We start from the raw sequence: 17,246 nt of genomic DNA on the forward strand, positions 1-17,246 counted from the left end.
GAACCCTCTGAAGTAGGGCCCCACTGTAAGAGGGAGTTAAAAGTCAAGTAAAGAATGTCAAGATGAACAAGCAAAGAAAGTTGAGAATTATAGAATGTTTCTTCAGCACCAAGGAAGATCAAGGTGCACCCTCAGAAGAGGATAGCAACCTCAGGGCCCCTACATACAAAGTTTCCAAGAAAAATATGAATTGGTCTCAGGCAATGGAAGCACTCAAAAGGGACATTGAAGAGAAAGTACGAGAGATAGAAGGGAGATTTTGAGAGGTAGAGGAAAGAATGGAAAGAGAAATGAGAGCAATGCAGGAGAGTGTAATGATTGGAATGATGCCACCTGCTGGAGACTTACTGTAGGAGAAGGCCTCTGAGGGTAAGGCCATGCAGCTTTTCTTTGGTGTCAGGAAGTGACGTTTGCTCATGGGTACTGTCTATCAAGGCTACCAGCCAATCAACTTGAGGAGCCTCCCATTTCTGGGAAGAACACACGAAGTAGGAAGTGGATACTGGCGGGGGAGTTCACTCCCTTTTGGTTCCTGACCTGGCCATGGTGGAGGAGAGACTCCAGAGGACTTCACAGGTGAATTGAGGAAAGATAGGATTGCCAGGTTGTAGGAATTCTGTTCTCAATCTTTCTCTTTCTCTTACTATCTTTCAATAAACCCTTAAAAACCTAAAGTTGTTTATCAGTTATTTTAGTCAGTTTCCTCCCAAAACTAGAGAGATAGATTAGAATCTACACTTAGAAATTGAAATTACACAAGAGTCATGAGAAAAAAGTAAATAGCTTGAAAAGCCAAATGGAAAAGAGATACAAAAGCTCTCTGAAGAAAATTATTGCCTAAGAATTAGGATTCAACAAATGGAAGCTAGTGACATTATGAGAAACCAACACACAATAAAACAAATCCATATGAATAAATAAAATAGAGGGCAATATGAAATATCTCCTTGGAAAAACAGCTGACTTGGAAAATAGATCCAGGAGAGATAATTTGAAAATCACTGGTCTACCTGAAAACCATGACCAAAATAATCGTTTAGACAGCATCTTGAAGATATTGTCATGGAAAATTTCCCCAATATTCTAGAAGCAGAAGGTAAAATAGCATTTGAAAGAATCCACCAATCACCTCCTGAAAGAGATCCCAAAAGAAAAACCTGGAGGGATATTATAGCCAAATTTCAGAGCTCCCAAGTCAAGGAGAAAATATTGCAAGCAGCTAGAAAAAAGGAATTCAAATACAGTGGACCTATAGTAAGGATAAAACAATATCTAGCAGCAACTACATTAAAGGACTGGAGGGCATGGAATATGATATTCCATAGGGCAAAAGAACTGGGACTCCAGCCAAGAATCACCTACCAAGCAAAATTGTGTATAATTTTTCAGAGGAAAAAATGGGGCATTTGTGATGAAAAGACCTGAAATGAAAAGGAAATTTGACTTTCAAATACAGGACCCTAGAGAAGCATAAAATGGTAAACAGTAAAAAGAAATCATGAGGGATATTAAAAGATTAAACTGCTTACATTCCTACACGGGAAGATAATACTTCTAACTCATAAGAACTTTCTCAGTATTAGGGCAGCTGATAGGAATACACTTACAGGACATGGGACTGAACTGAATATGAAGGGATGATATCTGGAAAGTATTTATTTTTTGTTTATCCTTGTTTTTGTAGGTCATCCAGGGTGGTGTGGCTTATGTCTGGGGGCAGATTTGGGATTAGGGTCTCCTGGGTCCAGGGCAGGTGCTTTGTCCTCTGTGCTACCTAGCTAACCCATGATGACATCTTTAAAATAGGGTTGAGGGGTAGAAGGAATGCACTGGACAAGAGGAGAGGTGTCCTGGGGAGAGGTATCTCACATGAAGGAATCAAGAAAAAAGCTTACAGAGGGGAGGGGAAGAGGGGGAAGGAGTGGATGAGTGAGTGAAACTTACTATCATCACAATTGGCTCAAAGAGGGAAAACATACATACTCAAGTGTGTATAGTAATGTATTTTGCCCCGAGGGAAAGTGGGAGGGGAAGGAAATGGGGGAGGAAAGAGGGGAAGGAAGGGCATATTGGGAGAGGGAGAAGTAAAAAGCAAAATACTTTTGAGGAAGGTGAAGATGTTTTGCATAACTGCACATATATGACTTAAATAGAATTTCTTGATTTCATAGGGAGGGTTGAGGAGGGAGGGAGGAAGAAAACTTAGAACACAGAATTAGCTCAAAGACCTTAATCTCATCAAAGTCAACTCAAGGACAGGGTAACATAGACATCCAATTGGGAGGAGTAATCTATCTAACCCTACAGTAAAGTAGGAGAGGAAGAGGATAAGGAGGGAAGGATGAAAGAAGGAAGGGCAGAGTGGTAGAGAGGGCAGTCAGAAGCAAAATACTTTTGAGGAGGAATAGGGTAAAAGAAGACAGATAATAGAGTAAATATCATGAGAAGGGAATAGGATGGAGGGAAATAGTTATGATGATTGATTATAATGACAAAATGTATGGTATCTAATTTGCTGGGCTATTGTGGAGAAAATTCATTGTCAAGTTTAAGCTACTATATAAAAGATATGATGACCAGGATGCTATGAGAAAAACCTGAAGAGACCTACATGAACTGAAGCAGAGTGAAATACACTGTATACAAAATAACAGCAACAGTGTAAGATGATTCACTGGGAAGCAGGTGTTCTATTTTCAGCAATGCAATGATCCAATATAACTCTGAGGGACTTATGAAAATTGCAATCCATCTACAGAGAAATAACTAATGGTATTTGAAAACAGATTGAAGCATAATTTTTTTTGACAGTTCCTTAATCTGAAGTTTTATTTTCATCTGTTTTCTCTTACAACCTGTCCAATGTGGAGATGTTTTCCATGACTACTCATATATAACTTATATTGAATTGTTTGAGTTCTTGGGGGTGGGGTGTGGGGGGGAGGAAGAGAAGTTGGAACACAAAAATAACAACAAAAAAAAATGTTATGATATGTGGTCTTATGTAGATAACGTGCTATAGTGGAAAGAGCTTCTCCAGGAAACCTTTTCCAAATACTCTTTACTCTAGTATATTCCTTCCATTTATTATCTCAAATTTGTCCTGTTTATAGTTTGTTATTACATATTTTTACATGCTCTCACCTCTATTAGACTCTGAGCTTCTTTGGAGCAGGAATTCTCTTACTTTTTGTTGTATCCACATAATAGGCACTTAAATAAATGCTTATTGACTGACCAACTGACAGCAATGGACTTGGAGTCTAAAGACAATTTCAAATTTCATCTTTGCCTTTTAGTAGTTGTGTGAGCATGAGCAAGTCACTTAAGCTTTCTGATCTTCACTTTCCTCATCTGTAAAATGGGTTTAGTAGTATTTGTGATGCTTACTTCACAGGGTTATTGGGGGAAGCCAACAATTCTGTATAAATGTGGATTCAAATTATTTACCAGGTACTTGTGGAGTATAAAAAAAGTTTATTAGTCAGGGTCCCTGTCCTTCAAAACCATGCAACCTGTTATCACCAGGTTGGACCTTTGCCCCACTAATACATCATTGTCACTGAATTTGTCAGATCTTCCTGAGATTATTTTCATAAAGGGGAGGTAGTTAAGGAAGTGGATCTTGAGGCATGGGAAAGAATGTGATACTTAATATGCTGAAAGATTAGACAAGCCTACATATAATATTCACAACTGTGACAGTGAAGGTGGTGGGGTACAGCAGTTCTGATATAACTTATATTATTCCCAATAAGTACCCCACATTCAAAATTAAACAAGGCGGGCAGCTAGGTGACACAGTGGATAGAGCACTGGCCCTGGATTCAGGAGGACCTGAGTTCAAATCTGGCCTCAGACACTTAACACTTACTAGTTGTGTGACCCTAGTCAAGTCACTTAACCCCAATTGCCTCACCAAAAAAAAAATTAAACAAGGCTTATGGAAAGAATGGGATATAGAGAACAATGTTCAAAAATTTTGACAGTGACACATCCTAAGAAAAAGATAGAAACCTATTTTTAAAATGGTAGCATAGTTTTATACACAGTGAATGGTTAAGATACACACATATGTTATAATAATGGCCTGAGTTCAAGTGTATTGGAAAAAATCTCTATTTTGCAAATATGAATTATGTATTGTTATTGCCATCATATAGTAGAAGAAATTGAATCTTGGAGAGGTTTAGTGATTTGCTCAATGCTACACAGCTCATGATTTACAGACCAGTGTATTCTTGGCCTAGCTTTGTAAATAATATAATTGGAATGATTTAGGAGAAATTAGAATGGTTGCTATAACATCAACTCATGAAACATATATTTCTGGAATATAACTTTTTGATGACATGGACTGCATATTACTAAATTTCATATTTCCACAGTGTCCAGCATGGTGCCATTCAAGACAGGCCCAATGATCAATTGGAAAAAAAAATAAAAGCTTGGAGAGCTGAATTCTAGCCTTTCTTCTATCACCTATGAGTGCTTTGCTCCAGGTTACTTTTCTGACTTTTGATGTCAAATTCTAATGATGTAAAATGAAGGAATTGGAACAGGTGGGCTTTAAGGGCTGTTCCATCTTACATAATAGTGTTGGTTGTAATGACTTCTCAAAATGCCCTGACCTTTCCTGTCCCAAGGTCTTGGTAAAAGATAGTCTTTACATGTTAAATATCTCCCTCCTCCTCTTATGCTGGTGAGTTCTTTTTATATGTTGGTGAGTTCTTATTAAATGCTGGTGAGTACTTATTCTTTCAGGTACAGTTCAAATGACACCTCTTCCATGAAGCCTTCCCTGATAGACTTTGTTGGTAATGACCTTCCCTATCAGACAATATGAGACTCTGTTCTATACCTTTCTAATAGACTGCTGCTGATGATTCACTAAGCCATGTTCACATTACTTAAAAGGAGATAATTAAGTACTAAATTTTATGGTATGAATTATATGTGCTATAGAATTTTAGAGAAGAGACAATGGTTAGAATTAGATGGTTCAGAGAAGATCTCATTGAAGAGGTGAAATGAGTTGGGCCTCAAGTATGCATAGGAAATAGAGAAGGGGAAACGAAGTCTTTCCAAAAGGACAACATATTATTTTCAAAATTCACTGGGAATAGGGACAGCTAGGTAGTGCAGTGGATAAAGCACTGGCCCTGGGTTCAGGAGGACCTGAGTCCAAATTCAGCCTTAGACACTTGACACTTACTAGCTGTGTGACCCTGGGCAAGTCATTTAACCCTCACTGCCCCGCAAAAACAAACAAACAAAAATTCACAGGGTACAAAGTGGGGAGGAATCATAATTAGAGAGTTAGAAGGGGGCTTGTAAATAATTTAGCCTAACCCCTTCCTTTTATAGATGAGGAAACTGAGGCACAGAGAGATTAAATGACTTCCTTAAGGTAAAAAATGAATTAAATGGAAGAGCTTCAAATTCAACCTGAGTTATCTGGTTATTAATAAATATATTATAACCCTGAACTTCACAAAGGAAACAAATGAATATTTAAAAAGGGGAGTGACATATCCATGATTACAAGGTAATATATTAGTGTATATCTTAAATAATTGGAAAAAAAAAAACAAATAAGGAAGACAGCCCAGTCCATGATACTGACTGTTCCAGACTAATACAGAGAAATCTAAGACTAATTGGAAAAGACTGCTTAGTTATTGCTGTCTCATGTTTATAACCTTTTTATTGTGATTTAAGAGCTTTCCATAAAGCAATATCTGCTTCTTTAGTTACTGATATTTAATTTGAAATGCCTGTATATTAAAAATGTTATGGATAGCTAATATAATTATTACTAAAGTAAAATCCTGAGTACTAGATGTACCTTAGGACTAAATTGGTTTTAAATTTTCTTTAGGTAGAAAAAATGCCTGCATCTTTATTGTTTTTATTAATATGACATATTGTAGGATATCCGGGCCTCGCATTTATTTTTTATTGTGTGTGATATTTATGTAACAACAAACTTTTAAATAATGGGAACCTAGCATATTTTGGAGAAGTGCTTTCTTCTGAATTCTTTTCTGTGCCAGGAGGAGTAGTTGATGAGATCATTCTAAATCAGAGCCTGCTGTTTTGGTGCTGTAGGCTCACAGCTTATGTGCTGTCACACAGCTAAATATCATGTGTTAGCAGGAGGAGTGTTGCCTGGCAAGAGTGTAAATTGGTCATGCTGAGGAAAAGATACTGGTTTAAGCTAAAACATAGTCCCTTTGAGCCATACCATCAGAAAGATCTGATTAAAGAAGTCATGGGTGTCTGTATTTGTATTGGTGATGGTAGGTGTTTAAGGAAGAAGATGGGGACTTTCCTGAATCACTCTAAAACTTGAAAAGATTAAATCCTTTGCATGGAATATCAAAATATTTTAGGAGACTCCCACTCAGGGTTAAAGAGATTTAAGTTTGTCTATGGGTAAGGAATATGTGTACATAAAAACTATATATTTGGGAAATTGTATGATGCTTTTAGGGTCAGCTAGGTGGCTCAATGGATTAAGTACCAGGTCTGGAGTTAGGAAGACTCATCTTCCTGAGTTTAAATATGACCTCAGAAACTTACTGGCTGTATGACCCTGGGCAAGTCACACAACCCTGTTTGCCTCAGTTTTCTCATCTGTAAAATGAGCTGGAGTGAAAAATGACAAACCACTCCAATATCTTTGCTAAGAAAACCCAAGATGGGATCATGAAGAGTCAGATATGAGAAATGACCAAACAACAGCAACAACATAATGCTTTTAATGAACTCAAAAATTTTTATCTGAGATAATGTCCCATCTTCATTTTTAAAAAAACACAATAGTTGTCTGGTGATGCTTTTCTTATTGTTTTTCAATCATGTCCAACTAAAGGCCAATTCAAGGAAGCAGGGAGGGCGAGGCTTGTAGGTGGTAACAGAGAACCAAGATAAGAGGCAAGACCAGAGAATATGGAGTGACAAAAAGAGATTCAGCTGGAAGGCCACCTGAGTGATAAAGAGGCATACCACTCCCACTTATTTTTGAAAGATTTGCTTATTCAGAAGCTATAGCTGAATAGTCAGCCTGGTATAAAATGCTCTGTGGGGATGTCATAATGGTCAGTATGACTTCCCTGTTTGGAAGTTAGCATGAAGACCTTCTAGCTCTCCTGGGTTACTGCTGTCTGCAGTACATTAGTTGAACATAGAGGGAAATGCATATAGAAGTACTCTTTTATATATGATAAAGTACTATTTTATATAGAAGAGGGTGTGCTAGGTAGACAAGTAAAGTAAGTTGATATATCCTAATTTTTTTTTTAACAATTATCAAGTATTATTTTTCTCCTAATACTCTGGGGGGGGGGGGAGGACTTGCAACAAATAAGCACAGTTGACCAGAACAGATTACCATATTAGTCATGTCCAAAAAATTGCATCTCATTCTTTTTATTGGTCCAGCATGTCTCTTTCAGGAGGTGGGTAGCATTCTTCATCACTAGTCCTCTGGAATAATGGTTAAACAGTAAGCACATTGATCAGAATGTGCAAGCTTTTTTTTAATGGTATGTTTATGTTATAAAATATTTTTTGTTCTACTAATTTCACTTTGCACCAGTTCATATAAATCTCACATTTCTCTGAAAACATCTCCTTCATTACTTTTTTTTTTTGCATTATTCATGTTAGGAGAGAAGAATCAGAGCAAAAAGGAAAAACCTCAAAAAAGGAAAACAACAAGAAAAATAAAAATAGTATGGTTCAATCTGTATCTAGTTTCCAGAGTTCTTTTTTTATTGGATTTGGAGAACATTTTCCATAATGAGTCCTTGGAACTATCCTGGATTGTTGTATTGCTGAGAAGAATCAAGTCTATCACAGTTGATCAAAACATAATGTTGCTGATACAATGTGTACAATGTTCTGGTTCTGCTCATCTCACTCATCATCAGTTTGTGCAAGTCCTTGAAGGTTTCTCTGAAATCTTCCTGCTCATCATTTCTTGCAGCACAATAGTATTCTATTACAATCAAATACCACAACTTGTCCAGCCATTCCCCAGTTGATGGGCAATCCCTAAATTACCAATTCTTTGCCACCACAAAAAGAGCAGCTATAAATATTTTTGTACATGTGGGTCCTTTTCCTTTTTCCATGATCTTTGTGGGAAAAAGACTTAATAGTGGTATTGCTGGGTTGAAGGATATGCACAGCTTTATACCCCTTTGGGAATAGTTCCAAACTGCTCTCCAGAATGGTTGGATCAGTTCACAGCTCCACCAAAAATGCATTAGTGTTCCAATTTTTCCACAACTTCTCCAAAATTTATTAGTTTCCTTTTTTTTTGTCATATTAGCCATTCTGATATGTGTCAGGTGGTATGTCAGAGTTGTTTTAATTTGCATTTCTCTTATCAATAATGACTTAGAGAATTTTTTCACATGGCAATACATAACTTTTCTTCATCAGAAAACTGCCTGTTCATATCCTTTGACCATTTCTCAATTGGAGAATGACTTTGATTCTCATAAATTTGATTTAGTTCCCAATATATTTTAGAGATGAGGCCTTTATCAGAAGTACTGGCAATAAAAAATTGTTTCCCAGCTTTCTGTCTCCTTTCTAATTTTGGATACATTGCTTCAGTTTGTGCAAAAACTTTTTAATTTAATGTAGTCAAAATCATCCATTTTGCATTTCATAATATTCTCTATCTCTTGTTTGGTCCTAAACTGTTCTCCTTTCCAAAGTTCTGAGAGGTAAATTATCCCTTCCTTTCCTAAATTACTGTTTTGTAATTGTGTTCAGAGAGTTCCTGGGTTTGTCTTGGCAAGTAGACTACAAAGCATTTTATATTGTGTAACATAACTTTATTTTTTTAATTAATTTTTTTTTTTGCAGGCAATGAGGGTAACGTGACTTGCCCAGGGTCACACAGCTAGTAAGATTCAAGTATCTGAGGCCGGAATTGAACTCACCTCCTCCTGAATCCAGGGCCGGTGCTCTATCCACTGTGCCACCTAGCTGCCCCCATCTACTGTTACTGTGAATCAAATTTCTCTTTCTATCTCTTGCTGCTGGACTTTGTTGGTCATGTATAGAAATGCTGATGATTTATGTGGATTTATTTTATATCCTGTTACTGTGCTAAAGTTGTTTAATTGTTTCAAGTAATTTTTTAGTTGATTCTCTAGGATTCTCTAAGTATACCATCATATCATTTGCAAAGAGTGATTGTTTTTTTCCTCCTTGCCTATTCTAATTCCCTTTATTCCTTTTTCTTCTCTTATCGCTAAAGCTAACATTTCTAGCACAATTTTAAATAATATAGGTGATAATGGACATCCCTTTTTCACCCTTGACCTTATTGAGAAGGCCTATAACTTATCTCCATTACATATAATGCTTGCTGATGGTTTTAAGTAGATACTGCTTATTATTTTATTTCACCTAATAATACTAAGCTTACTGGTGTTTTTATTAGGAATGGGTGCTGTATTTTGTCAAAAGCTTTCTCTGCATCTATTGAGATAATCATATGATTTTGGTTAGTTTTCTTATTGATGTGGTTGATTATGTTAATAGTTTTCCTAATGTTTAACCAGCCCTGTATTCCTGGTACAAATCTCACTTGCTGTAATCTCCTTGCTAATATCTTATTTAAGATTTTTGCCTCAATATTCATTAGGGAAATTGGTCTATAATTTTCTTTCTCTGTTTTGGGTCTGCCAGGTTTTGGTATCAACACCATATTTGTGTCATAAAAGGAATTTGGTAGCAATTCCTTCTTCACCTATTTTCCCCAATAATCTATATAATATTGGAATTGATTGTTCTTTAAATGTTTGGTAGAATTCACTTGTAAACCCATCTGGCCCTGGAGATTTTTTCTTGGGAAGTTCATTAATGGCTTGTTCAATTTCTTTTACTAATATGGGCTTATTTAAGGATTTATTTCCTCTTCAATTAACCTGGGAAGTTTGTATTTTTGTAAATATTCATCCATTTCATTTAGATTGTCAAATGTATTGGCATACAATTTGGCAAAATAGCTCCTAATTATTGCTTTAATTTCTACTTCATTGGTGGTAATATCACCCCTTTCACCTTTGATACTGGCAATTTGGTTTTCTTTCTTTTTTTAAATCAAATCAACCAATGCTTTGTCTATTTTATTGGTTTTTTCATAAAACCAGCTCTTAGTTTTATTGATTAGTTCTATAGTTTTCTTGCTGTCAATTTTATTAATTTCTCCTTTAATTTTCAGGATTTCCAATTTAGTATTTAGTTGGGGATTTTTAATTTGTTCTTTTTCTAGCTTTTTAAGTTGTATGCCCAATTCATTGATCTCCTCTTTCTCTTTTTTATTGATGTGAGAATTTAGAGATATAAAATTTCCCCTAAGCACTACTTTGGCTGAATCCCATAGATTTTGGTATATTGTCCCATTATTGTCATTCTCTTGGGTGAAGTCATTCATTGTTTCTATGATTTGTTGTTTGACCCACTTTATCTAATCTTTAGGATGAGTTTGTTTAGTTTCCAATTAATTTTCAGTCTACCTTTCCATGGCTCTTTATTACAGGTAATTTTTATTGCATCACGATCAGGGAAGGATGCATTTACTATTTCTTCTCTTCTAATAATTTGGATGCTATACCACTTGGCACATACATGATTAGTATTGATATTACTTCATTATCTATAGTGCCTTTTAGCAAGATGTAGTTTCTTTCCTTGTCTCTTTTAGTTAGATCTATTATGTCTTTTCTTTGTCTTAAATAAGGATTGCTACCCCTGCTTTTTTGACTTCAGCTGAAGCATAATATATTCTGTTCCAACCTTTTACCTTTACCCTGTGTGTATCTCTCTGCTTCAAATGTGTATCTTATAAATAGCATATTATAGAATTCTGATTTTAGTCCATTGATATTTGCTTCTGTTTTATGGCAGAATTAATCCAATTCACATTCACAGTTATTATTGCTGTCTATTCTCCTCCATTCTATTTACCCTGTTGTAATTCCCCCCTTTCACCCTATTCCTACTCATCAACGTTTTACTTCTTACCTCTGCCTCCCCTAATCTGCCCTCCCTTTTCTCAGTCCCCCTCCCTTTCCTTTACCCTTTTCTCCCTTGCTTCTGTCCTCCCTTCTATCAGTCCCCCCTTTTCTCCTTTTGCTTTTACTTCCCTAAAGAACAAGATATGTTTCTTTATCCAAATGAATGTATATGTTATTCCCTCTTTGAATCCAATCTAGTGAAAGTAAGGTTGAAACAATGTTCATCCTTCCCTTCTTTCCCTCCATTGTAATAGGTTTTTGCATCTCTTCATATGGTGTAATTAACCCCATTCCACCTCCCCTTTCCTCTTCTTCCCATAAATTCCTTTTTTAACCTCTTAATTTGTGTTATATCATCACCTCAAAGAAAATGTATATTTATACCCTCTATGTATAATCCCTCTGTCTGCCCCTGTTTACCTTTTAAAATTTCTCTTGAGTCTTGCTTGTTAAGATCAAATTTTCTATTCAGTTCTGGTCTTTTCACCAGGAATCCTTGAAAGTCCCCTATTTCATTGAATGTCCATATTTTCCCCAAAAAGAGATGATCAGTTTTGCTGGGTAATAGATTCTTGGCTGCAATCCAAGCTCCTTTGCCTTCCAGAATATTATATTCCAAGCCTTGCAATCATTTAATGTTGAAGCTGCCAGGTCCTGAGCAATCCTGATTGTGGCTACATGATATTTAAATTGCTTCTTTCTGGCTGCTTGGAGTATTTTCTTGTTCACCTAATAATTCTGGAATTTGACTATAATATTCCTTGGAGTTTTCCTCTTGGGGTCTCTTTCAGAGGGTGATCAGTGGATTCTTTCAATGGCAATTTTAACCTCTGATTATATAATATCAGGGCGGTTCTCCTTGATAATTTCCTGGAATATAGTGTCTAGACTCTTTTTTGGCAGTGCAATAATTCTCATATTGTCTCTCCTGGATCTATTTTCCAGGTCATTTGTCTTTCCAATGAGGTATTTCACATTTTCTTCTATTTTTTCTTTCTTTTGATTCTGTTTGACTGATTACTGGTTTCTCTTGGAGTCATTAGTTTCCAACTGTCCAATTCGAATTTTTAAGGCATTGTTTTCTTCAGTTAGATTATGTACCTCCTTTTCCACTTGGCCAAATGAATTTTTTAAGGAATTGCTTTCTTCAGTCAATCTTTGTGCTTCCTTTTCTAAGCTGCTGATTCTTTTTTCATAATTTTCTTGGGTTGCTTTCATTTATCTCCCCATTTTTCTTCGACCACTCTCAATTGATTTTTTAAATCCTTTTTGAGCTCTCCCAGGAAGACTTTTTGTTCTTGAGACCAATTCATCTTCTCTCTTGAGGCTTCACATATGTAGGCTATTTGAGAATATTGTCCTCATGTGAATTTGTGTTTGCCTCTTCCCTGTTGACACAAAGGCTCTCAATAGTAAGAGCTCTTTTTTGTTTCTTATTCATATAGCAGCTAATTTCTTTTTTTTTAAGTTGATGTCTGCTCTGGGAGCACCATGGTCCTTGTTTCAAGATTCTTGTGCTGGGGTATAGGGGCTTTGTCACTGGCTTTCTGCTCTGAGGCCTCTATCACTTGTGGATTTCTCACTGCCCTGAGCTTGCTCCCTGGATTTGCTTCTGGCACACTGTTATGGCTAGACCTGGTCGTGCCTGTCCTGTGGGTGGCTTTCTAGCTGGCAGCCTGCCCTCTCAGCTTGTCCTGGTGTATCTCCCCACTGGCCTGCTGAACCACCAGCTTTCTGAGCCATGATCAAGGGACCTCAGTTGCTCAGCTGTGGCCTAGAGCTTCCTGCTGGCTTGCCCCTATCACCTCCATGCTGTGCTGTGCTGTGCTGAGGTGTGCTGTGCCTCCCTTTTGCCCGAGTGAGACTGACCTTTCCTGAAGTCTTCTAAATTATCTCAGGTTGAAAGATTGTGTCTCTCTATCTTTTTGTAGGTTCTGTAGTTTCAGAATCCATTTAGAGGCTTGCTTTAATGTTCTTTTTGAGGGAACCAAAGGAGAGCTCAGACAACTTGCTGGCTTCTCTCTGCCATCTTCTCCTTCATTACTTCTTAAAACACAATATTATTGCATTATGTTTATATATCATAATTTGTTCAGTCATACTCCAAAGTATAGATAATCCATTCCCCCTGTTTAGTTTATGGGTCTTTGCCACTACAATATATATATATATATATATATATATATGTTTCATACACATAAAACTTTTTTTTCTATTTCTTAACTTTCTTTGGGACACAGGTCTAGTAATAGTATTGCTAGATCAAATGGTATACACAGTTTAGTAATTTTGGAATCATTATTTGAAGTTGTTTTCCAGAATGATTGGGCCAAGTTACTGTTCCACCAACACTAAATCAATGAATCCATTTTCTTTCAGCCACTTTTAGATTCATAATTTTGCTTTTTCTGTCAGTCCCAAACAAGATGGTTTCAGAAAATCCTGGACAGGCCTATATGAAATGTTGTAACTGAACTGAGTAGAATGAGGAGATCATTATGCAAAACAAACAACAATACTATAATGATGATTAGTTGTGGAAAGACTTTGCTATTGTAATCAAGACAATGATCCAAGATAACTTCAAAAGACTCTTTTTTTTTTTTCTGAGGCAAGTGGGGTTAAGTGACTATTCCAGGGTCACACATCTAATAAGTATCAAGGGTCTGAGGCTGGATTTGAACTCAGGTCCTCCTGAATCCAGGGCCAGCACTCTATCCACTATGCCACATAGCTGCCCCTAAAGGACTCTTTTTTGTTTGTTTGTTTTTGTTTTTGTTTTTTGGTGGGGCAATTGGGGTTAAGTGACTTGCCCAGGGTCATGCAGCTAGTAAGTGTTAAGTGTCGGAGGTCAGATTTGAACTCAGGTACTCCTGAATCCAGGGCCGGTGCCTTATCCATTGCACCATCTAGCTGCCCCACCCTAAAGGACTCTTAATGAAAAATGCTCTCCACCTCCAGGGAGACATTTGATGACTTCTGATTATAAACTGAAGCATACTTTTTAAATTTACTTTACTTTTTTTTTTTTGCAACAAGACTAATATAGAAACATGTTTTACAGGACTTCATACATATAACTGATATGTTGCACGTCTTCTCAATGGGTGGGGTGGGGCTGGAAGGAGAGAAATTGAAATTCAAAATTTAAAAAACCACAAATTTTAAAATGTAGGATATTTTTAAAAGATCTCTTTCAAAGTCCCTTTAAAGGCTAAACAAGTTGTGGTATAGGATTATAATGGAATATTATTGTGCTATAAGAAATGACAAGCAGGGTAATTTCAGAAAAAACCTGGAAAGACATACATGTTCACTGTGTAATGAACATAACCAGAACAATGTACTCAATAACAAGAATATTGTTCAATGAAGTACTGTGAACGACTTAGCTTTTCTTAGCAATACAATGATCCAATATAGTCCCAAAGGATTAATGATAAAGCATAGCATGTATCTCCAGAGAAAGAAATGATATTGATTGAATCCAGACTATAGCATACTATTTTTCTTTCTTTCATTTTTTATTCAATTATTTTTATATAAAATGAATTTTATGGAAATGTTTTGCATAATTGCACATATATAATCTATACCTGATTGCTTACCACCTCTGTGGATGGAAGGAGAGAGGAAAGGATAGAATTTGGAACTCAAAACTTTAAAATAAAAATGTTTTTAAAATTGGGGAAAAAACAAAATAAAAATAAAATAGAACCCTTAATACCCTTAAAAGCACATCCAGTATTGAGGTCTTCTATGTGTGTTTTTTTATCTAATTTTGCTCCCCCCACCTTCTTTATGTTTTTTTGTTTCCTTTCCCCTTACTAAACTGTCACTTGCAGGACCATAATAGATTAGGATAAGGATTGAATCTGTAATTTCATAGGTAAGGAAATTCCTTCTAACAATGTGGGTGAGCATCTTCTCTACAACTTATATTCTTACAGAAGTGCCTTTCCTACTGAGAGGTTAAAATGACATGAATATGACCTCCCAGTCAGTATGTGTCAGAGGTGAGATCCAGGTCTTCCTGGGTGTGAGACCACATGTCTTTAAATGGCATATTACCTCTCACAAGACTATATTAGATTTCAAATATGGATGCTCCATGATTCTTGAGGGAGAAAAGATTGTTATAAAAATCTTTATAGCTGTTTTGCTTTCTATCTCTTTTCTGGACTTCCTGTTCCTTCATCTTTTGTTATCCTTGGGCTGACTCTCCTGAGGTGGGAGAAGAATAAGGATAATAATTTTAGAGTTCAAAAGAAACTCAGATGACTTCTGGTCCAACCATACCTTAACAAGAATCTATTTTGGCTCATCATTGATAAGTCATCATTCAAAGTTATTTTGCCCTCCCTGGCCTCTCATCATTTTATGAGGCACTATCACTAATAATCTTCCACTATCATTCTCCAAAAAAATTTTACAAATGCATTTAAAGTCTAACCAAGTATAAGATCATGTCATCTTCTCTATGTCACCTCCTCTACTCAATAAATGATAGCTAACATTTATATATCACTTACTATGTGCCAGGCACTTTAAAATTATTATCTCATTTAATCCTTACAACCCTGGGAAGTAGGTGCTATTATATCCCCATTTTACAGGTGAGGAAACTGAGGCAAACCAAACTTAAGTGATTTGTCCAGGGTGACACAACTAGGGTCTAAGGCCAGATTTGAACTTAGATGTTCCTGAGTTCAAATCTAGACTCAGACACTAGCTGTGTGACCCTGGTCAAGTTACTTAACCCTTTTTAGCTCAGTTCCTCATCTATAAAATAAGTTTGAGAAGGAAATGGCAAATCACTCTAGTATCTTTAGCAAGAAAACTCCATATGGGGTCATGAAGAATTAGACATGACTAAAATGACTCAACAAGAACAACAATAACAACAACAACAAACAACAACAACAACTTCCTGACTCCAGGTCAGGCATTCAATCCACTGCTTTACCCAGCAGACAGAATAAACTCCCACTTCTCCCTGTTACCTCCAGGATTAAAAATAAAATGCTCTATTTGTCAGTCAAAGCCCTTCCCAATTTATCCCTCTGCCAGTTCTTTTAACATCTAACTTCTCACCAGATACTCTTTGATCCAATGGCAACTAGCCTCTTGGCTGTCCCAGATAGAAAACACTCCATCTCTTGACTTTAGGCATTTTTTCTGTTTGTCCCCCATGTCGTAATTCTCTTCCCTCTCAATTCTACCTACTGACTTCCCTGGCTTTCTTTAAGACCCAGTAAAATGCTACATTTTATTGAAAGCCTTCCCCAACTCTTTTTTATTATAGTACCTTCCATCTAAGATTTGATTATTTCCTATTTATCCCATATATAACTTGTTAACATATATTTGTTTGCATGTTGTCCCCCCATTAGATTGTAAACTCCCTTGAAGGTAGGGACTGTCTTTTGCCTTTTTTGACTTTCTCATAGCTTAGCATATTTCCTGGCACATAATAGGCACTTAATTAATATTAATTGGTTGATAGTGCTGCCCTAGACTGGTTTAAGTACTTCCTTGTTAAGTATATTAAATATTTTCTTGGAAAAGATGGCTTCTTTTGGTATCTTTGTTATTCTGTGGCAATTCATTTACATTAGGTATGAAAGTATTATAATCAGAGTCACTGCCCATTCCTCTAGCCATTTCACAGTATTTTATTTTTTAAAAATCTTGTTTAAATAGGTCAGATTGGAGTTGTTTTAATTACAGATCATATCATTTTCTCATTCATATTCTTTAAGTTGGGTAGTAAATTTCATCTTTGTTTTACCTATAAGTCAGTGTATTGACTGTATACAAATTCAGGAATGGCTGCTATGTCAATAACAATTTGTTCCTTATTTCTTCAAATATAATCAGTTTTATTTATTGAGATGTGCTTTGGTACTTGCCATGTCCACTGCCCCAGCCTCCAATTATTTTCTCAAAGTTTTCATAAAGAATACTAGAAAGGTTTTTGTATAATCTATATGAAGACTATCTCATTTCTTACTCCTGATTCATATTTTCCAAAACATTTCTTCCCATTCTCCCATAAGTCAACTTTTACATTGAAGTCAAATTCATGATAACATAATATGTTGGTAGAGTAACAAGAATGTGGATAATATCAGACAATCTGGAACTTTATGTAGGTAAGTAATTTCTTTACTGCACCCCCACCAAACAGTAAGTGAA

Source organism: Dromiciops gliroides, chromosome 5, assembly GCF_019393635.1.
Source record: "Dromiciops gliroides isolate mDroGli1 chromosome 5, mDroGli1.pri, whole genome shotgun sequence".
Taxonomy (NCBI): Eukaryota; Metazoa; Chordata; class Mammalia; order Microbiotheria; family Microbiotheriidae; genus Dromiciops; species Dromiciops gliroides.